Genomic DNA, 22,722 nt, shown 5'->3' on the forward strand with positions numbered 1-22,722 from the left:
GGAGAAGGAGGAGACCACAAGCCACAAGGAAACAAGATGAAGTTTGAATAGTTTCTCCTATCCCGGTCTTTGCCTCTTCCGTTGGAAAGAAAGGACTCTGGGGTTTTTACTGTTACCTGGCCAATGACAGAGCCTTCTAAGGACATTCCAAGACAGCATACAGTCCTGTGGTCTACTTGGAAATCCGTATAGATAACATTTCAAGGGAGATACCCTGTTGGTTTTGACTGGATATTCATATAAACTTTTCAAAGAGATGAGTGCTAGAGTTAACCCTTATCTGTAAGTTTTGAATTTATATTGTTTCTTCCCATGTACAAAGAAAAACACACATTTTTTCCTAAAAAATAAAAATAAAAATGTGCATACATTTTTTGGTACCCCTGGTATATAATGGAATATTATTCATCCATGAAAAAGAATAAAATCCTGCCATTTGTGACAACATGAATGCATTTTGCACCTTGAGGGCGTTATGCTAAGTGAAATAAGTCAGACAGAAAAAAGATAAATACCATGTGATCTCAATTATGCGGAATCTATCCAAAGCAAACAAAACAAAAGAACATATGCAAACATCTATTCTCTAGCTTTGTTTGCTGAGAGGACCTGGGAGCAGCACATCTCAATAACAGTGAACACAGTTATCTCCCAGGTCTTGGTTTCTAAATATTATGCACCGCTAAGTGGACCAGGATCTTTGGAGAAATGGTTTATTCCAAGGTTGTGGCAAAGAAAATACAAGATAATAATTGTGGAACATCTTAGGCAGAAAATCACGAAAGTACTCGAAGAATAATGGAGACACATCAAAAAGACAGGGATGGCAACTTGAACGGGCTGTTTCACATCAAATTTGAGACAATTTGACATCAAAATATATAACGCTTGTACCTAATTATAACTCACTGAATAAAATTGAAAATCATGAGTCCAAACAATTATAAAGTAGTGGATAAGTTGAAATGATACAAATAAGCTTAAAGTTTAACAAGAAATAAGCTATTTACATAGTTTCAAAGTAACTCACCACAAAAATACTTAAGTAAAAAGAGAAAAAGTAAGTTTAAAGTGGGGAAACTTGGCAAACAGAGCCTTAACCATGTGATCTAAATAAACGTTATCAATAATGGGCCCATCGAAATCATTTACCACTAGATACAATTCAGTAAAAACACAGCATCACTTTTGTGATTTTTCTCATCAAAGATGCATAATCTATTTTGAATCATGAGAAAAAAGACAAAATCACTTGGAGATAGTCTACAAAATATCTGGCCTTCCGCCTTCAAAAGCATCACAGTTATGATAGTTAAGACTGAGGAACTATTCCAGAAGAAAGGAACTAAAGAGACATGCCAAATAAATGCAACTCGAGATTCTAAATTGAATCCTTTTTGTTATAAAGGACTCTTTGGGAGAACTGGCCAATCTTGAATGAGGTCTGAGGATTAAATGTCAGTGATGTCCCTGTGAATTTCCTGGTTTTGATGGTTGCATTGTGGTTACGTAGGAGCATTCTGGGATTCGGTCAGTGTTCCTTGCTCTTCTGGTGAGCAACAGGTAGCGTGCCTTCACAGAATGATCTCTGAGTGGGGGAAATAGGGGCTCAAGCCATTGAATTTGATGGCCTCTCAGTCTGCCTAATTCACAAAGCGTGCATGGTAAGCACTAGATAAGACTTTAAGTGAAGTGCAATTCCATTCATTTTGGAGAGAAAAAGCAATTCACTTCCAACTCATTCTATTTTTAATTAGTGGAAATAGAACACACACACAGGTATGCACTATATATATTTAGAGGAGAAGTGGAGTTGAGAGACTAGTTACCCAAATCTGTCCAATTTAAGTCATAAAAATGTAAATCGGCACTTTTGTAAACTTCCCCATTTCCAATTTGCAAATATTTACAAACTTAAACTAATAATGTTTTACACAATTTTATTTCTAACACAGAAAACTTCAGCTGTCTCAGAAGTTTATTGTCTTATATTTCATACTTCTAAACCGTTGTCCTTTGAAAGTTGATTTGCCTTCATTTCTTTTTCTTCTTTTTTATTTTTTCCCCTTCATTTCTTTCTTTTTTATTTCCACTCATTCTCTGTAAAAATAGGATTATCTTGGTGTTTCTTTTTAAAGGGATAATTATCACTAAGAATTTTCAGAAACTAAAAGTTATATGAAGTCATTGACACCCATACCCAATTTAATTTACTGTTTATACCCAAAAAAAAACACCACATGAGGTCCGATGTAATTTAACCTATAATGTAAAGTATAACAAAATACTTATTGTATTTAAAAAAAAAAAAAAAAACTCTATTGTCAACCACATCACCTGTACCCTACATCATCATTGGCTTGTACTTTTGGTATATGTCAGGTTCCGTTTTGCAAGCAACATACACTGACTGACTAACTTGAGCAGAAAAGCAATAGTAGCTCATAGAATTTTGGATAAGATTAGAAAATTGAAAAAAAATAAGTGGGGGAAATCAAGGTGTCCAGGCACCCATAACTCTGGCACAAATCATGTCACAGGAACAACCTGGTAAAGATGGTGTGGCTGCAGCAGCAGGACACTGGATGGGACCAACCCAGCGTGGGGAAGCACTTGCTCTTGAGACCATCTCCCCTCTGCCACAGCCCTAACCTAAAAAACACTTAGATCCTGTGCCTGTGCCCTAGCTTCCTGGGGCAGAAAAAGAAATGTCTAGACTTTACAGCTTCTCTAGCGGGAAAGAGTTCTGAAACCATGAAGAATCACGGAAGGGACTATTCCACAAACATAGAGAGAGGTTTCAAATGCTAGATGACCAAAACTATGCCAGCAAATGATCAGATAGTCCCTCATCTGCCCGCTCAGCATCTACATACATTATTCTTCCTATAGTTACATTTCCAAAAAACACATCCTCATTGGATAGTTTTATAATTTTCACACTTAACAAGACTATGCTCACCCCTTTCCAAAACAGACACAAAAATGTGGTAAGAGCATCATGTAGGGAAGTGTTTCTCAAGTGAGTTCCCCAGAATAGCAGCAACAATATCACTTGGTGACTTGTTAGACGGGCAAAGCCTCAAGCCAATCCTAGAACCATTGAATCAGAAACTGAGTAACCTGTGTGTAACAAGTCCTCCAGGTGGACTGTGATCATGCTAAAATTTGAGAACCACTGGTCTAGAGTGATTGATCTTGACAGTCAAAGAAAAATAGAGTTGCTTTTTTTGCAATGGGAAGAATCAACTCAAAGGCTCAGAGTTACTGTAATCTGCTGCAAATCTAGCATTTCTGAGTTAAATCCCATTCTTCTTCTCATTCTGTCATTGTTCTATCTCCATGGTCTCATCCTATGAGCAAAACTGAAAAGCTAAATACCAACCTCATACCCTGTTTACATGTTATATTGAGGAGAGGTAGAGTTTGCCACTCTAAAATATGCCTTTTGGGATATTGGTTATGTTAAGCTAGAGAAAAGAAAGACTCAGAAAAATCCTTGATCTTCCCTCTAACTGCCTAAAGGGAATTTAGATAGAGGACCTGCTCCAGGAAGGGAGATATCATCATAGACATCAATAGATTAATCTAAACTGAGTGAAGAATCTCGCAAGGACCATTTGATTAAAGTCCTCTCTGTGTCCCACTGTTAAAGATGGCGCAGCAAACGTTTATTTACCAAACATCTGCTTTCCTACCTCCATGTGACTTGCCTTCTTTTGAAGTCCCAAACCACAAACCCCCCTCCTCCTTAGCTTAAAATGGTGTATAAGCCTCAACTGCCCAAGTGTCCCCAAGTCTCATTCTCCAATATCCATACCTACTAAATTTGGTAATTTTCTCCTGTTAATCTGTCTCATTTCAATTTGATTATTAGCCCAGCCAGAATAAGCTAGAAAGTGGGAGGAAATTTTTTTTTTTTTTTTTTACTTTCCCCACTAAGGGCTTAGGGGAAAGTCAAAGGACTGGGAGGAAAATGAGACCTGAAGTCCTCCTGGAGGCCGGGATCTTCCTGGCTTCATAGTTGCCAAACATTTTTATATAACTTTTAGAATCAACTTCCATTTTTCACTGAAAAAAGAAAAACCCTGTTTGGTTTCTAGTTTTAATTTGAATTAGAATTATTATCGGACATACATTATTTAACAAATGAACCTACTAAAATACATTACCAGAAATATATTTAAATATCTTACCAAAAATAACATAGTTCTTTGATGTAAATAGCTACAACCAGTTTTAATAAAGGAAAAAAGACCTCGCTAAATTTGCATCATAAAAAATTAAGAAAGTAGAAAATACACGCTGGTTGCTTTTCATAATTGCCTGTAAGGGGAGAATATTTACACAAGGTGGCAGTAGTGCATCAATTCCGGTCTCAGAAAACAAACACAAGCAAAGCAAAGTTTTTACTTATTCCTGGTTAAAATAGGCCTTTTGAACTCATTCTAATGTATAGAACTAAGCAACTTGACTTAATATACTTTTATTACTTACAGTCTTGGATGATGTTAGTGGTTTGAATTATTTTTCATTCTAATATGTTTAAAGGAAGTAGTGCTATGCATATTGACTGATTTGACATGTAAAGGTATTTTATTCTGTTTTCAGAACTATCCCATCCAAAAAATTGTTAACCTTCCACTAATGATGAATGTCGTTTTATTTTCTTAAAAAGTAAAGGATGCACACAATTATATCCAAGTGAATTTTTTAAAGGGTACATAAAAAATTCAAAGGAGAAGAATAGCTCAACAAATGGCGCTGAAACCGTTAGGCACAAAAATGAGCTTTGACTAAACTCGCAGCTAAAACAAAAATTAATTTCAAATGGATCACAGAATTAAATGTAAAATATAAAACTATAAAACTTTTATGAAAAAAATCATAGGATAAATATATTTGGGATGTAGAGCTAGGCAAATAATTTTTATGCTTGACCACCAAAGCTCAACCCATAGAAAGAAAACCATTTACAAAATTGAATTTCATCAAAATTAAAACTTTGCTTTGGGAAAAACCCATAGAGGATGAAAAGATAAACTGCAGACTGGGAAAAAATATTTGCACACCACATATTTAACAAAGGACTTGTATGTATAATAAAGAATTCTCAAAACAAGCTATCCAATTAGAAAATAGGCAAAAGACCTGAATAAACAAATTTACTGAAAATGATATACAGATATTAAATAAGTACAGAAAAATGTATTCAATACAGGATTAGGGAAATGCACATTGGAATCACGATGAGATATCACTGCACATCCATTAGAATGGCTAAAATAAAAAAAAATAGTGACAACCTCAAATGCTGGCAAGGATGCAAAGGAACTAGCTCACTCATCCATTACTGGTTGGAATGTAAAATGAAACGATAACTCTGGAAGCGTGTATGGCAGTTTCTTACAAAACTAAATATGTGCTGAACATATGACCCAGCAATTGGACTCTTGGGCATTTATCCCAGAGATATGAAATGGGCTTGTGCTAATATAAAAACATATACATAGATGTTTATAGGCTGCATTCATAACATCCCTAAACTGAAAACAACCCAAACGTCCTTTAGTGGGTGAGTGGCTAAACAAACCATGTTATATCTCTATACCATGAAATACTACTCAGCAATAACAAGGAAACTATAAATATGTGTACAACTTGGATGTATCCCAAGGGAATTATGCTGAGTTTTAAAAGTCAGTCTCAAAATCTTTTATATCATTTTATCCCCTTTATTAAAAATTCTTGAAATGCCAAAATTGTAGAGACTGAGATCAAATTAGTAGTTGCCAAGGGTTAGGGACAGGAAGAATGAGAGAGTTGGCTGTAGCTATAAAGGAATAGGACAAGGGAGCCTTGTGATGGAATGTACTGCATCCTGACTGTGTTGGTGGTTCCATGAATCTACACACACAATAGAGGTACACACACATATACAAATAAGTACATGCAAAACTTATTCAGATTTCACAAGGTCTGTGTATTGTATCAATGTAAATTTCTAAGTTGTGATAATGCGCCGTAGTTATCTGAGATGCTACTGTCGGGGGAAGTTGGGTGAAGGCTGTGAGTCATCTCTCTGTATCATAGCTCACAACTGCATGTGAATTTCCAATTACCTCAAAATAAAAAGTAAAAATAAAAAACAGTAATGACTGCTTTTAACATATAAAATATTCAGAGAACATACAATTGCAAAAAGTTAAATTATTGAACTATTATTAATTTCTTCTCATTAACATTATAATGAAAGGAAGTTGAACCAAAGGATGTTATTTAAGAACCTACTGTATACTTCTTAAAAATTTAGTATGGTTACTCCCATGTAAATTTATAATCCCCTCATTCTTAACAGCTGCATAGTATTTCAGTTTATGGTTAACGGGTGATAGGTTTATTTGTTTTTTGGTCATTTATATTGTTCTCATATTTTCTTTGTTAAAAGTGTTGGAATGCACAAAGATAGAAATACAAGGAGGCTGTCTTATCTCTGTTAAACAATTTTGAATTAAAACGACAGATTCAAATCATATGCACATTAAGCAGGTAAGTAGCACTAGCATAGTTTTAATATCTCCAAACCTGCCACGAAACCCAACAGAGCAAGTAGGATAACAAAGCAGCATCTATGACAAGATAGTGTGATGAGTTTTCCCCACGAACCCACACCTAGCAAGCCGAGCCAAACCACAAAGACCTAGGGGAATCACCAACTGTCATGGAGGAGGGGAGGAAAGACCACATAGTTTCCAACGACTCTGAGAGCTGTGGAACTTGAAAACCCAGTTGCTCCCAGATACACAGCCCCCAATTCGGGGATTCCTGCTTGGCACAGAGAGCTTGGTAGGTCAACCTGAGAGCAGCAGCTCAGGCCAGGAGGGACTTGCTAGGTCGCAACTCCTAGGGGAGAGGGAGGACGGCAAAAGCAGATGGAGCAGTGGACTGTACCCCATGGACTTGCCAAATTAACCACTTTCAGGACAAAGCCCTGTCCTGAGGAGAAACTTCAGGAAGTCAATTATAAACTGAGTTGGACAAGGACATCAGCGCCCGAGAAACGAGAAGGTCCAGATTAAACCTGTGGGAGGGGGAGGAGAAGGCAGAGCTCAGCAAGTTCAAGCACAGGTCATTTCTTTACCTTCCCATTCCACAAATACCAGATGCTGTGAATGTGAAATAGGAAGTCTCCGTTCAATATATAGTCTTCTGACCCTTGTTACTAAGCCAATCATTCTGCCTTTTCCTCAGATCTGTCCCATGACAGACAGTGGATTGGTGAATAGGATCTGAAATTTTCGGGGGGAAGTAGATGCTAAAAGAGCTCTCTCAAACTCTTACCTCTGGGTCGACACGTTGATTTGCAGCATCACCAGTGCTTGATTCTGCTCAGCTTTTTATTGGGGGCAGTGCTGCTCTCCTCCAGTGAAAAGCTATTATTAACTCCACCTGTTCATACTCCACCATCCTGCCCTGCTATCTTAGCACCAATGCTTGGTGTGTCATCCCCTCCCAGTCCAGAATAAACATTCATTCTCATCCCTTCTCATTTGCTCTTTCTTGCCCTTCTATTCCATTGGCATATATATTTTGTTGTTGTTTTTCTCCAGTATTAAAAAAAAAAAAAAAAAAAAAAAAAGCTTCCTTCATCCAGTGTGGTGGTGGTGAGCATAGAATATATTTCACTTCAAATTAAAGTAAACAAACAAATGCAGAATCTAGCTGACAGAAAGTAATGTAATTAGTAATTGCTCTGATAATGTGGAAATGATAGAGTTAAGAAAAATGGTAGAAAGGGAGGGTGAGAAGTTATGCTGTAGAATAAGCTTACTGACTGCCTTCATCTCTCATGCCCGGGAGTCAAAGATTTTGCTTGTAAAATGTAGGCATACTTATTACTGCCAAGGGAAACACTTATTGTCAGTATTATATCAAATTGGAGGATGAGAAAACATGGGTGGAGAAGAAGGAGAATACAAGCTAATGTTGTCTTAGTTTGGAGACAATGACTGCTGTCTAAAGAAAGAGATGACTTTAGGGAACTATATCAGGTAGCCACCAGAACAAAAGTCCAACTTTCCTAAACATCTTAACATGAAAACAAAGGCAACAAATACAAACCAGATCGTGAAAGACAAATATGTGCATATAACACATTTAAAATTCTACAACCAAAGTAAAACCTAACAAAATTCTCATATTAAAGAAGTCAATGTGCTGAACTCCCTTATTAAAAGAAAAAAATATTGTCCAGTTAAATCACAACACTCAATTCTATGCTGAATGTAAGATGCATATTTTAGAAAAGTGAAAAACAAAAGCGTGGGCAATAAATACACTAAAAGGATGTCTTTTCTTTATGCTTATGGAGTAACAGCAGTGGGTAAGCACATGACACATTTTCCCAGCTGGAAACGTTTATACCACTAGTATGAGTTTATTTGAACATGTCAAAAGACAATTTTATATAATTAGAAGTAGAAATGATACTAGTGAGTGAAAGGAGAAAATATTAGCATCTGCACTGAGGACTGAGAGGAAAGAGCTAACGTTGAGTATTTATTGATGACATTAACATAAGGCAAGCAAGTTGTTTCCAATGAAAATGTCCTTCTACTAAAATCATATGTAATCCTGCGAAAGTTGCGTTTGCTTCTCACCAATCTGTCATCAGCTGTGCTATTGCTTTAACTGCATTGTAGAGCATCAGACTTAGGTTTAGCTGTTGTATCCTTGATGATTATATTTTGTTCTTTAGAGAGGCTCTGATACTACAATTATATTTTGGATAATTTGTCTTGTTCCAGACAAATAATCTTTCCAGAGTGTGGATGAGATATACACCTTGATCCATATGGGATGATCCTTTGGTTCAGATCCAGGGGTTGGGTTTATTTGTATTTCCTGTGGCATTCTGGTCAGGGAGAGAAACACATTGCCCTTTTATTTCCCTGGGCTATGAGCTGGGCTACCTAAAGTGAGAAAACCTAAAAAAGTTATGATTTTTTTAGATCTAACTTACTTTGTGGCTCTTTTACAAAAATAAAATTACTGCTGCACAACCATATTAAATAAATTAATTTACAATGAGTTTTCCCCTTTCCCCTAATGAGAGGAGACCCACAGATATATGAGGAGCTTGCTTCATCTAGTAATGTTTTGAGACCCCAGTTTCTCCTAGTAGTGTTTAGGGCACTTCCCCAAGTTGTTGATTGGAGTGGATAAATGTAAGATGGAATTGGGTTATAGAGACCAGATGAGAGAAGTATGTTACTCCAGAAACACAACGTACTGTATACCTAGGGGAACTGTTCTCAGTATCAATGTTTTAAGCATTCTAAGACTGACTATACACCAGACAATAATTATGCAATATTTATAAAATTTGACGCAAAGATAGCTGAAATGTGTGTGTATTGCTTTAAATTTTTTTTTGTTATACTAATTTATTAGGTATGTGGGGACAGAGTCCCAGAGAGCAGTTTTCAGGCTCTCTGGCCTCACGTGGAAAGGTGCTGACTCAGATAGTAGATGGCCATCAGCTGTGGCTAATTGACCTTCAGCTATAACCAGTTAGCCAATTAGCCCCTGATATAACTGCCCCGGCTGAGCTGGTTGGGGGTGGGGGGGAGTCGAGAGTCAAGTGAGTCCGTTGGTTGGCAGGCAGAAAAGCAGACATCAGGTTGCAGGTCGTGCAGCTCCAGCCTCCAGTGAGACTATAGAGCCTCCAGTGAGACTATAGTGATATGACTCCCATATCTATGGCTCCGTGGATGTTCCTTTTTGGCCTCACCATATCCTGCATTCTTTTGCGGGGAGTGGGACCAGAGACCCCGCAGGCCGCCCCGCGTGACAAATGGCTAAGCGAGCGGGGTCCTCCGCATGACAAGGTATTAAATAGAAACAACAGAATATAATGAAACTGTTATACTATATGTAGAATAACCACACAACAAACACCTGAGTCTTCAGGCACCTGGTTTAAGAGCTTGATTTTTATGATTAATTTCGAAGCCACCTATGTGACCTTGCTTTACACCTCCTTTTACACTTTTAATGATGAGTATTGTGAGTTCCTTATGTTTATCATTTTACTCTCTATGTCTCAGTAAGTTTGCTCATATTGCAGGTTTTTTAATGTTATGCAAATAGAATTAATTCATCATGTTTTTTGTAACTTCCTTTTTCAAATAAAATTATTCTCCTGAAATTCTTCTGTCATTGTGTGTATTTTATTCAAGTTTTATAATATTACAATATTATCAATATTTTTACAATATTTTATAATATAATCTCATGAGCATAATAAATTACATATCTGTGGTACTTTTGCTTCAAATTGACCTTCTATACTAAACATTCCTAATATAAAATTCTGTTGTATTTTTATAGGGCACACGTGCAAGGCTTTCTCTAGGGTTGTATTTGTTTTCTATTTCTGCCATAACAATTTACCACAATCTTAAAAGAACACAAGTCTATCTTTGAGGTTTTGGGGTCAGACATCTGATATAGCTCTATTGGACAAAAATCAAGGTTTTAGCAGGTTGTGTTCCTTTCTGGAGGCACTAGGAGACTCCGTTTGCTGCTCATTTGGGGAGTTGGCAGAATTCAGTTCCTTGTGGTTTTGACTGAGTTTCTTCCTGGTTGTAAGCTGTGGGGTGTTCCCAGCTTCTAGAGTCCACTCCCTTTCCTTGGCTTGTGACATCCTTCCTCCACCTTCAAAGCCAGAAATGACAAAGTCTTTCTCATGTTTTCTTCCTTCTGATCCTCTGCACCCAAGAAATGTTCTCTGTTTTTAAGAGCTCCTGTGATTAGATTGGGCCCGCCATAGTAATTCAGGATAATTTCCAGATCTCAAGGTCTTTCTTTAATCATATTCACATCTGCAAAATCCCTTTTGTCATTTAAGGTCCCATGTTCATAGATTCTGAGATTCAGGGTGTGGCTATCCTTGGAGGACCATTATTCTGCCAAACATACACAACTTGCAGATATATACAACTAGTTCACGGGTCCTGAATTAATTTCATTTTTACCATATAGTGTTTTCCAAAATGAGCATTCCATATTACACTTTTCACCAGTGCTGTTGAATGATTATGTTTACTTTACAACTTTGTCAATACTTGATAACATATATTTTAATTTTCTTGCCAATCTGGGATGATGTGACATTGCATATTATATATTTGTTCCTTCATGCAATAATAAATTTTTATCAGGTACTGCCTATATGCTTGTCATTTTTATGGATCCTAAATATATAACCATAAAATAAAAACAGAATCCCTGCTGTGAAGAAGCTTAGTCTTTGGGAGAAACAGACATTAATCCAGGTAAATAAATCCAAGAGCAATTGTGGAAAGAAATCGTTGGATTGGAGAGCTTGGTACCTGACCTCGGAGAAGAATCTGAAAGAACAGAGACCCAGTTTCCCATCTCCGCACACCCACACCAAGTGATTCCAAGTAGGGACTATGCTTGGCAAGGCTGAGGGGACAGAGCTGAGAGGTTTGTGCTGATTCCAGAGGAGAAAGATGTTGTGAACCCCAGGTTTATTGCTATCCTGCCTGGGTTTCTGGCTTGCTATCTTCCTGTCAGCAGAGGCGAGAATCAGGGAGCACACCCTGAGGGTAGCATGTTACCAGGTGGCTGGCACAGGGTTTCTGGATGAGACCAAGGTTCTGCACCCCTATCCCAGCGGTGGTAGGAATACCTGAAGGGGAAATGAGAAGTTTTAGGTGGTTGGCACTGGGTGAGATTGTGTCTTTTGCTTGCTTATTTGTATCTTGGTATCATTTTGATGTCAAAATATTTTCATAGGCACATGTATATTCATACAGAATGACTTCTCTGAAAAAAACAATGCAAATTGTGAACATATTTGCCAAGAAGTTAAACCTTGTCTTTTTTCAGTCTCTGTCTTTTAACTTTTTAAACAAGTTTTATTGAGGGATAATTGACCTACAGCAAACTGCATATATTTAGACTGTATAATTTCATAGTTTTCACATCCCCACACAGCCATGGATTCATCACAATTGAGATAATGAACCTATTCATCACCCCCAATAGTTTCTCCTGCCTTTTTATAATTTTTCTCACTCAGCTTTCCCCACACAATACATTCCCATAACCCCCAGTCCCATCCCCAGGCAATCACTGATCTGTATCCTGTTATTATATACTGGATGCATTTTCTGCAATGTTATATAAATGTAATCATACAGAATGCACTCTTATTCTTTTTTAGTCTGGCTTCTCTTTCTCATTCAGAATAATTAAGAAACAACAATAAAAGAAAATCAAAAAAAGTCTTGTCGTTTACTCCAAAAAAGAAGACCAGCACTGAGACCACCCCACCGCCGCGTGTGCGCCCCCCGCCCGCGGCACCACCCAAGGGATGGGCTGGGCTTTCCTCGCCGCGTTCCCTCCGGACGCGCTGGGTAAAGGGTCGGCCGCGGGCGGTGCCCAGGAAGGCGGGCGAGCTTCGCAGACGCTGCACGTGGAGCTCTCAGATCGCAGCCACAAAGATACCGCAAATCCCGGTCCACTTAAAGATCGCTCAGGTTTCCCGCGCCCTTGTTTCCAGGACCCGGTCTGGCCTCGACCGTAGCCGGTGCCCGCAGATCCCGCCTCCCTTCTGACACTCGCACTACCCGCAAGCCCGCGTCCAGTATCCTAAGGGACGGCCAGGGCTCCTTGCCACCGCCAGGCGCTTCTGGACAAAAACAAAACAAAAACAGAAAAACAGATTTCTGAGTTCCTGGAGAACAGCCTATTTACTATCCAAGAATATGACCGTCCTCCCACCCCATCCACGCCCTTCTAACTCCTTACGAGTCCTGGCGACCCCTGGTCACACAGAACCTAAGACCTGTCCCAGACCAATGTGGGATCGATCGGACACCCTGGGGGCGGACAGCACGCACTGCTCGCCAAGCTGCTGGGAGCCGGTGTCCCGAGCGCCATCACGCCCAGGCGCCCTCTCTCCGCGGCACACTCAGCACGTGGGTTATCGGAGCTCACGGAGGGCGGCGCTGGCCCTGGAAGCTCCCAGCCACCACCGCACCACGTTATTCTGAAAACGCACGCGTTTCTCTGCGAGGGCGGGTTTCTTTGGAAGGATGCTGCTTCTACAGGCTGCTCATTCCTAATTTTCGAATATGTCCTCAATATCTTCACTCTCACTCCATCTAACGAGGATGCCAGAACCACGGACGGAGCCTCACCTCCCAGGTGGACCCAGACAGGTCGGTCTCCCAGCGGAGACCTGGAACGCGAGGAGCGGCTGGGGACCGGGAATCTGCAGACCTGCAGGGTCAGAGACGTCTGACAGGGCGGCCGTCTGCTTTCCCTCCCACCCAAATGGCGTGGACTTCTGGGCTATTGGGGTTGTCTGATTCCGGACGGAACCTGAAGACTTTATTTACTACCTTGGATTCAATATTTTTCCATAGCACCAGTTCCATTTTTTTACTGCATAGATTTATTTTTTTTAAAGAAAAATCATATTGCTACTGTTAAAACGCAGAATCGTTTGATATTTTAAAAGGTAACACGAATACAGTGAAAACTTTCTAAATGATGAAAGTAAGACAGAGAAAAAGAATAAATACAAATAAATTAATCAATGTATGAAAAGCATGTGCTCAAATTCTAAATAGAGAAGGATGAAATATAAACTGCCATTAAACCCATTTCCAGGCTATGTCGTTTTGGACAGAACTTGCTACTTTTTCTTTCCTTCCCTCTTCCATGCACTTTCTCATTAAGTAATTTATAGCAATGTGTTCTTCACATTTCTATAGGTCTTCTTCTACATAGGCGAGTAATCAGACCATAATTTCTAACCAAATAATTATTTTCCAATCAATAGAGTTCCTCACATGGCCATCTAATTAAAAATTCCATGTTTTAGACTATTTATATAAAACCCAGATTAGATCTCAAACTGTTCATATGTTAAGAAGTATAGAATAGTTAGTTACTTAAGGCCTCAGTCTCCAGAGTGAGGATTCTCAAATCTCTCTTCCTATTGATTCAAAAAGAAAAAAAATATGTAAATTGGGGATTTTTCTGCCCCCAAATTAAGGTAGGTTTAATTTGCCTGGAAACCCACAGTGAGAGTTTCAAGGAAGGAGGAGAAAGAAATTGGTAACAATGGGCCAGAGCAGCGTGTAGGGACAGCACTCCGAGGGACTCCTGAGTTTGTAAACACTCTCCTGGTCCCTTGGCTTCCTGTGCCTTATCCTTCCGCCTCTCCTGCCTCATTCTGATTATTACTTCATTTATTCATCTTGGCTCCTTTATCAGCTATCCTTTGTATGTTGTAGTTCCTTAAGTGTGCTTTGCATGTCTGCCGTAATGATTTCATCATCCTATGGCTTCCATTATAATTCTCTAAACTACATCTCCAAATAGACGACATCCCTGGTGTTCCGAATTTGTATTTTTATAAATATCTATAGGAAAAATCCAGTTAAATGTTTTATAGATTGCTCACTCTTAATTTTTGAAAATGTACTCAATATCTTCACTCCACCCCCACCATCAGTCTATGTTGAAGAAGAGCAACCTAAACACTAAGAAAATGATGACAACAAAATTTTTTTGTCTCATAGTATGGAATAAACATGATGTGCAACTAAAAGTTGATTGACATGTGATCTGCAAGCAAAGCCTTTACAACTCTGCCCAGTCACACAGTGCTAGTCATGTACAGCTCTCCTGTCACCTCTGGTACCTCTGGCCTAGGATGGTGGGTCCAAGGCTAAAGATATCAAGTGGATGGCAATTCATGGAAGGTTTGGGCCAAGAGTTCAGGTTAGTTTCCTGGAAATTGGTAAATGTATCAGGAAGACATGATGGGTGAAGAGGAAGGACTCTTTCTTCTTGGTTGTATTAAGGAGAATATTTATTATATGTGATCTGTTTCCCACACTCCTACTTTTGTCAATAGGTATCAAGATCGATTTCTTGCAGTGAAGCATTCCTGGATTATAAAGTAGAAGTATAAGCTTTGTGAATTTGCCCCCAATTCCTTTATATGTAGCAACCCCATCTTGTTCCTTCTTTCTCCCTCTCAGGCCTATCTTTTGCTATAATCACGTTTGACCAGGGACAAATGAGGAATAAGCACAAATGTCAGGAGACTGCCAAAATCTCAGAAACCCATGCTGTCTGTGCAATCTTAAGTGAAACAAACAGGTGATATCTGGTTACCTTCAGGTTCTTTCCAATATAATGAAAAAACATCATTTTACATTAAGTATGATGATAATGTAGAAAGGTATGTATTTGAAATTTGTATATTAATTGTAGTGAAAAATCATAACCTATGGTATAAAGCATAGAATATAGGCAATGGTTCTTGTCTTGATTGTTCTACTACAAATAGGTGAAAAAACAAAACCATGTTTTAATCAAGTTTAATGTCCAATACCAAAAAGGCACCTTTTCTGCCAAACACAGTTTTGTCACCTGGAAAAATTTTTCCTCATTTCTTCTAACTAAATCCTACTTATCGATCATGCCCAAGTTTAATAATATATTCCTTGAGAGTAATTTTGATCAGTGATGCTATACTTTCTTTTTAATTCCTATACCATAAATAAATATGTATTCTCTATCAGATTTTTATAATAATCTGCAAGTTATAAAAGGGTAAGGCCAGTTTTGAATCAATTATGGTTGTAAACACAAACAAAAATGAATCTTAACCCCTATCTCATGGCATAAAATAATTTCCACATTATTGCAATTAGAATTATGGGAAAGAATAATATAGAAAAATAAAGTCAGAAAATTTTATGAGTATGTATTTTCAGAGAGTTCTCATAAGTAGGACACATAAGTTACTAAACATAAATTGGAAAATAAATTGGAATATATTAAAATTAACAACTTCTGTTTATTAACACACTATTGAAAATGCAAGGCAATAATGGGAGAAGATATTTAACATATTTGCCTCCAACGAATGACTCTATAGAGGTAGTAGGAAGAACTCCAAAAGGCAGTAAGAAAAAGACAAATCGTCTTGGCAAACAAATGTGGGGAGGGGAGATTTGAACAGACACTACACTAAAAAAGGGAATCCAAAAGCCTGTGACAAAGTGTTCAACTGCATTTGTCATCAGATAAATGCAAATTAAAACTAAAATGTCAGCCACAAAATGACACAGATATTAAAATGGGTAATGACCAGTGTTAGCAAAAAAATGAAGGAAACAAAACAATCATCTACTGCTTAAGAGTGTATAAACTGGAATACTTATTTTGGCAAACGTTTTTGTTAAGCATAAGTTATGCATTATGATCCAACGATTTCACTCCTAGTTATACACCCGATAGCAATGCATACATATGATCAAAACAAAAAAGGGTATGTGCAGTGGTATACATATGTTTTTAAAAAAGGATACATGCAGTGTCTTCATGGCAGCGGTATTTATGTTTACCCAGTGGGAAGTGAGTAAATTGTGATGTACTCATATAACGGAATACTGTGAAACAAAGTATTGAAAACAATTGCTACATGCAACAGAGGGGATAAATCTCACCAACATACTTTTAAGCAAAAGAAATTACACATGGAAGAGTATATGCTGCATGATTTTAGTTATATAAATTTTAAGAAATGATGATTAGTATCAGGGTATGTTAATCACCTGGATGTGATCACTTTTATAAGGGAGAGGCTTAGAGTTGGGAAAAGGCAGGCAGGCAATACGGGGAGCTGGATGTGGGAGCATGTTAACTTTGTGTTATGAAATATAACATTATTTTGACAGTTTATTCACCATTATTCCATAATGTTTAGAGACTTCTGGGCAAAGAAGGTGTATTCTTGGATCAGTAATGTGGAACTGAACACTTTTACTGTGATTCCAAATATTCTTTCAGATATGGTTTCCTACCTTATGGATTCCAGGGTCCTCTAAGGTCCTTGTTTTCTCCATATCATCTATAAAAGATACAAAATTACATTCAGTGAACGGCAATTTCTAAGAAGTGGTAGGTCAGCTTATATGACCTCTTTTTAATTTTTTGTACCTCTGTGAAACACATTTATTTCCCTTATTAAAGATGAAGCTTTCAACCCAATTTCATAAACATGATCCTTTTAAAGGGATAATCACCCTTTTGTTGTGTTGCTTAAAGTATCAGCTACAGTTTGTCATTTGCTTTTCAACATGACTCTATAGACTTATCAAAACTTATCAAATTGTACACTTAAAGTTGGTAAGTAGTGATATATGTGAATCATGTATCAAAAAAGCTAACTGAAAAGCATGCTACCAGAGTAAAAACGTATAGGAAAATGGAAATAAAGATATACAGGGGAATAAAAGAATGAAGACACAGGTAGAGAAAATGGAAAGAACAGATAGCAGGTGTCTTAGAGTTTGGGGGCTTGTACCTGAGTCTGGGTTTTCTGTATTTTTTAAATTGATAAAATTAACGTGAGGATGCTAGCCATAGAGGAGCGTGTGCATAGAAGTGAAGAGCAGTTCTGCGACTTTCCCAGGAGATCTGTAGGAGAAACCCTGCCTTCTACTATCTACTGCAGGGTCTGGGAAGATTTGTGAGAAAGTATGGATAGTTTTTCCTGTGTCTCTGTAGCTGTTTTCTTTCTTTCCTGTGACAGTCTTTTATTCTCTCTTCTTTCTCTCTCCGACCCAGTGTTTGCAAGAGCTTCGGCACTTTGCTAAAGGAGATGAAAATCCTGGCCCAGCAGGCACAGTCTTTTTAAAGGAGCAGAGTGACTCTCAGGAACGCCCTGGTAATGTGAGCAGCCAAGATTATCCTGGCTCCTGCACCCACTTAGAGAAGTGGCCCGTTTTCCTTTCCTGCCTTGGCAATTTTATTATTTGGCTTCGAGGACTCAATCCTTTTCTTCCTGGTATTTGTTAGAGAATTTGCATCGGAAACGTTGCCAGAGGGGTAACTGTATCTCTGTCTGCTTTTCTCCGTCCGTGCATGCTTCTATCCTGGACCCAGTGCCTGGAATCAACCCCCCAAATGGTTCCGGGCGGAGGAGAAACAGTTCGAAGCTGATGCACTTTCTCTGTAAAATCTGAGGAGTTATAATTACCACAGAGAGATATTCAGAATTACCTGGAGTGGGAGAAGGGTGGAAGGGAGCAGTCAAGCTCCGGGCCGACCCTTCTACAAAGTCTTAGAAATCCCAGGAGAAGTTCTGGTGGGTTTGAGCCGAGTCCGGCTTTGAGTGGGTTTCGTTTGGTTTTTCGGATGCACCCACTCTGAGTTCCTCCGGTGCTCTCACGTGATGGTTTAGTGCTTTGGATGTGTCCCAGGTTCGTTTTCGATTCCCGAAGCCTGTCATCCCATTTTCATCATCTTCGAGGATATCACTGACTTCATCGAAAGACGGCTCCTCCCAGGGAGGGCGGCTGGGCGGACTCGTCTCCCCCTAACTAAGGTGAGCAGAGTCGGGAGGGTCCCCGGGACTGGATGCGCTGGCGACCCCTCGTCGCTCCCCATCCCACTGGCCCCTGCTCTCGGGCTCTTGATCTCCCTCTGGGGTCTCATTTTCTCCCCGGGTGCAGAGGTGCACCCACAGTCCACTCCCCGCCCCCGAGCTGTGCTGGAGGCACTTAACACCTGCCCTTTTCGGTTGTTTTTTTTAAAACCCCCTAAAAGCTCCCGAATACTAAACCCCTTGCCCCTCTCTCCAAATTCACCACTAGAGACCCCAGTCATCGGGCTGAGTGAGCATCAGAAAGTCTCTATGCAAAGGAGCTTTGGCCGCGGGACCCTTTGGGGCCGTCCCTGTGGAGTCATGGGCGCAGCTGCTGCCACCTGCCGTCCCCCCGACCCTCCCGCTCCCCGGGTGGGAAGAGGTGGCAATACTTGCCCTTTGCTGTGTTGATTTCAGGCCAAGTTTGAATCCCTGCGAATTGGAAAAGGAAGTATTAATATAGAAGCCATGGGCCTCATTAAGCCCCAACTTCTTCCAATTGGTTGGAAAATTACACAATCACTTTCAGATTACTTGTTTTTCACCCATCCACTTCCTGTTTCATAGGAAGTGGAGTGCTCAGAGAGAAAGTAGACTTGCCTTTAATACTGGAGCTATGGATGAAAAAGGGAAGTAGCGTATGCTGTCCCTCAAAATCTTCAGATGCGAGGATTTCTTCACTTACATGGGAATTGTCCCAAAGACCAAATTTCCCCATCATATTAGCAGTAGAGGAATAGGGGAGGACCCTATCCTCCATACCCCCCCCCCACACACACACACACACACACAGAGTAAGACAGCCACTCCAGGCATCCTCTCACAGGGATTTTTCAATAGTAATAGTGAGCAGTCAAGATAAAATCTTTTGACACTTTGCTCTCTCTCTCTCTCTCTCTCTCTCTCTCTCTCTCTCTCTCTCTCTCTCTATCCTGCACAGGTGACTGCGTTTCTTGAGTCATTTCCTCTATTCAAAAACTTGTACTTTAATTCACAGAGGAGATACTGGAGCTGCCTTGTGGTCCCTAGTTCCAAATCCGAATCCTTTGTTTCACGTAGAAAAGTAATAAACTGTTGTGAGAGCTGGATGTGCGGTTTTATTGTTAGGAATTAGAGGACTTTTGCTCTATATGTATTCTATCTATCTCTAATGGATTCTTAGAAAAATTCATTATTATTAAGCCAGGACAAAATGACTTGTAGATGGCTTTTTGGGGGAGAAAAAACTTCAGAAACTAGAGAAGTGTGGGAAGAACAGGATCATGAGATATTGCAGGAATTGACTTCCAGAAATAGCTAGCAGGGGCTAGGGGTGCCATTAGAGTCAGAGGTGCAGCTGTGGGACTATGGGGCTGTGGAGCTGTGGGGCTGAGGGGACCTGTCAGAGCAATGACTTCCCAAAGCGGGAACACAAGATTGCAGACTTGCAGTAGCCCTGGCACTAAGGTCTTCTAGGAAATGTCTCTAATGGCCGCTTCAGGATTAGTCATTCCAAGGTCTATCATTTTTGAAAAGGTGCTTTTTACCCTCTGGACTCTCCCTAAATATGAAGTAAAAAACGTGCCCTATTGATGGCATTTATATGCAATTAGTCTTCCTGGACTTTGTGAGATGATAGATCATGATAGTTTTCCTTGCTTCATGAGTCTAAAGCTCTCCGGTTGTTTTCATAAGGTGTTCAATAATATGGCCTTTTATTTTTTTTTACTGTCTCCTGGTTCTTCTTCCTTCCCCACTTATTCTATTGGGATCTTCTCTTTCTTTGGGCCTATTGCCTCAGTCTTGCTCCATGCGTGTTTTACTCCAAGTACTTCTGTATCAGTATGGAGCTTGATCCTGGAAGGGAATTTTAGCTGGTTATGTTTGAAGGTTATGCGAACTGGATGGGACCGGCCCCTTCACACCTTATTGTGGACCCCTTGCATATTTCAGTGTGTAAGCCCCCACCCTATCCAAGTTCAGCAGCTGTTCTTACATTGGCCCTCCAGACCTTTCAATGAATCCCTGTTGCTGACTTTTGGGGTCCTCAGATTCACCAAATATCTTGCCTTAACCCAGTTTCCGCCTAATACCCCATGGATCTTTAGATATCCCTGATTTGTCTGCATCCATTCATATTTTGGGATTTCTCAACCAGTTTTGTTGTAGAAAGTATCCATGAATTTTGATTTTGCTGTCCTAGTTTTTCTTCTTTTATTTAGAAATTTGGAAATGTTCTAAAGGTATGCTATACATCTTTTATATTTCCAGAACTCCCAAGTGTACTTTTCAGAAATGTATGAATAAATGAAGAATGCCCACAACCTGAATCAGTGTTTTCAGTAGTTTTGTATGAGTTGTGTGTAAGAGAGAACCAGGGCAAAGAAACTGTGGAAGTTGCCCACCTTCTCTTTGACTTTTTTGGGCATTCTCTTTCCTTTGTCTGGACATCGTTTCCACTACTGTTTTCCTACTTAATCCCTATTTGTTCAAGGACAAACTCTGGAATAACATCCTTTTAGAAAAACATTTACATTTCAAAAAATGTGTTGCTCTTGTATCAATTTCCATTGTACCATGGATCTCCTACTATTATTTTATAAAAATCTATCTATATACCAGTCGCACTATTTTTTTAAATTTCTGGAATGATGCTTTGGGTCAGGGTTGGAACCAAATTCCAGCAAGATTATAGGTCATCATTACATGCATATTACAGAGTAATTTCAAAGTTGTATTTTTATTTATTTTAATGTAAATTATCTTGCTATGTGATAGGTATTACTTAATGGTTTCTTGTCGGAATTCAGTAAAGGAGAAATATGGAAGATGGGTGGAATAAAGGGATAAATTAAGCTAAGTGCTATGATCTTAATGTTTGTGAGACCCCAAAATTCATGTATAGGACCCTAATGCCTTATGTGATGGTATTAGGAGAGGGGGTATTTGAGAGGTGCTTAAGTTTTGATAGAGAAGCTCTTAAAAATGGGATTAGCACCTTATAAAAGCTTCAGAGAGATCCCTAACCCCTTCTGCCAAGTGAGGATACCAGAAGTCTGCCACCTGGAACAGGGCCAACAGACAACCACGATGGCACCCTGATCTAAGATTTCCAGTTTCCAGAACTGTTAAAAAAAAAAAAAAAAAATCTGTTGTTCATAAGCCCAGTCTGTCTTTTGTTATAGAAGCCCCAATGGAATAAATCTAACACTTTCTATACAGCTACTGTCAGCCAGACATTGTATAAACATTAAGCTTAATCTTCAATTTTATCACACCTAACTGTAATTTTATTCCCAGTTTATGAATATATAGATAAGAAAACAGATAAGCAAAGAAATAATGATTTTAACTAATGTTATCTTATTGTAATAGCAAATTCAGGATTTTAATATATATTTGTCCAATTCCAGAATTTGTGTTTTGTTTTTTTACCAAATACTTCCTCTTGCTAATTACATTAAATGGCTGGTCTTTCCTACTACACTGTGAGTGTGAGTGTTATGAAGTCAGGAATAATAACTTTCATTGCTGTACCTCATGCAATGAGACATGGCTTAGAAAACAGTAGGTACTGAATGAATTAGAAAATGCATGCTTTATATTCATAAGAAGAGCCCTAATCGACTTCGTATCTCACTATCTAGCCTGGCTTATAAGCCTAGTGGCAAAAACGTCTTTGGGATCTGCCGATTTGAAGTAAAAAGAATCATGTCTTAAAACTAATTTTGCAAATTTAATGTCAAGGAGGGAATCAAGTGACACAATCAGCTAAAGGATTTTTCAAATAAACGTAATATGTCAGCCATCTAGAAGTTATATGAAAGTGATGAATCTCCTGAAACTTTAAGAGGATAAGTGCATGCACTTACCCTTAGCATCCTACTGAAATTGCAGACACAGGGCTCTATAGACAATAACAGTATTAGTCATTTTTTGAATCCCAAATGCCTTGTACATTATTTCTTTGTTTGTTTTTTCAATAAAAACTCAAAACCAGCTTTAATAAATATTTTTTTTAATAAAAGGAAACATAAAAATGTTTTTAAGAGGCTGCACTATATATCCCGGGGGTGCCAAAAGTAATGTATATAAGTGGACACTTTCGTTAATGTTCTTCAAGTCGTAGTTCGCTGTAACCAGAAGTGTCCGGACGCTGATAGTAACCACTTTGAGCACCTCTTGTAATTGCAGAAGTCAAATGTGACTCGTATTCATCTTTTGTTGTGGGTAAATATTGAGTATTATAATTT

General features: G+C 38.9%; 1 long non-coding RNA gene across 1 annotated transcript; it reads right to left on the reverse strand.

The window, feature by feature from the left end:
• Window positions 1-12,344: 12,344 nt before the first annotated feature.
• Window positions 12,345-18,861, reverse strand: LOC141572431 (uncharacterized). Its single transcript, XR_012497793.1, has 3 exons — window positions 18,127-18,861; window positions 16,926-16,972; window positions 12,345-12,724 (listed from the first exon to the last, which is right to left on the reverse strand). It is a non-coding gene; the product is annotated as an uncharacterized LOC141572431 (long non-coding RNA).
• Window positions 18,862-22,722: the final 3,861 nt, after the last annotated feature.

This window comes from Rhinolophus sinicus, linkage group LG06, assembly GCF_036562045.2.
Source record: "Rhinolophus sinicus isolate RSC01 linkage group LG06, ASM3656204v1, whole genome shotgun sequence".
In the NCBI taxonomy this organism is placed as follows: domain Eukaryota; kingdom Metazoa; phylum Chordata; class Mammalia; order Chiroptera; family Rhinolophidae; genus Rhinolophus; species Rhinolophus sinicus.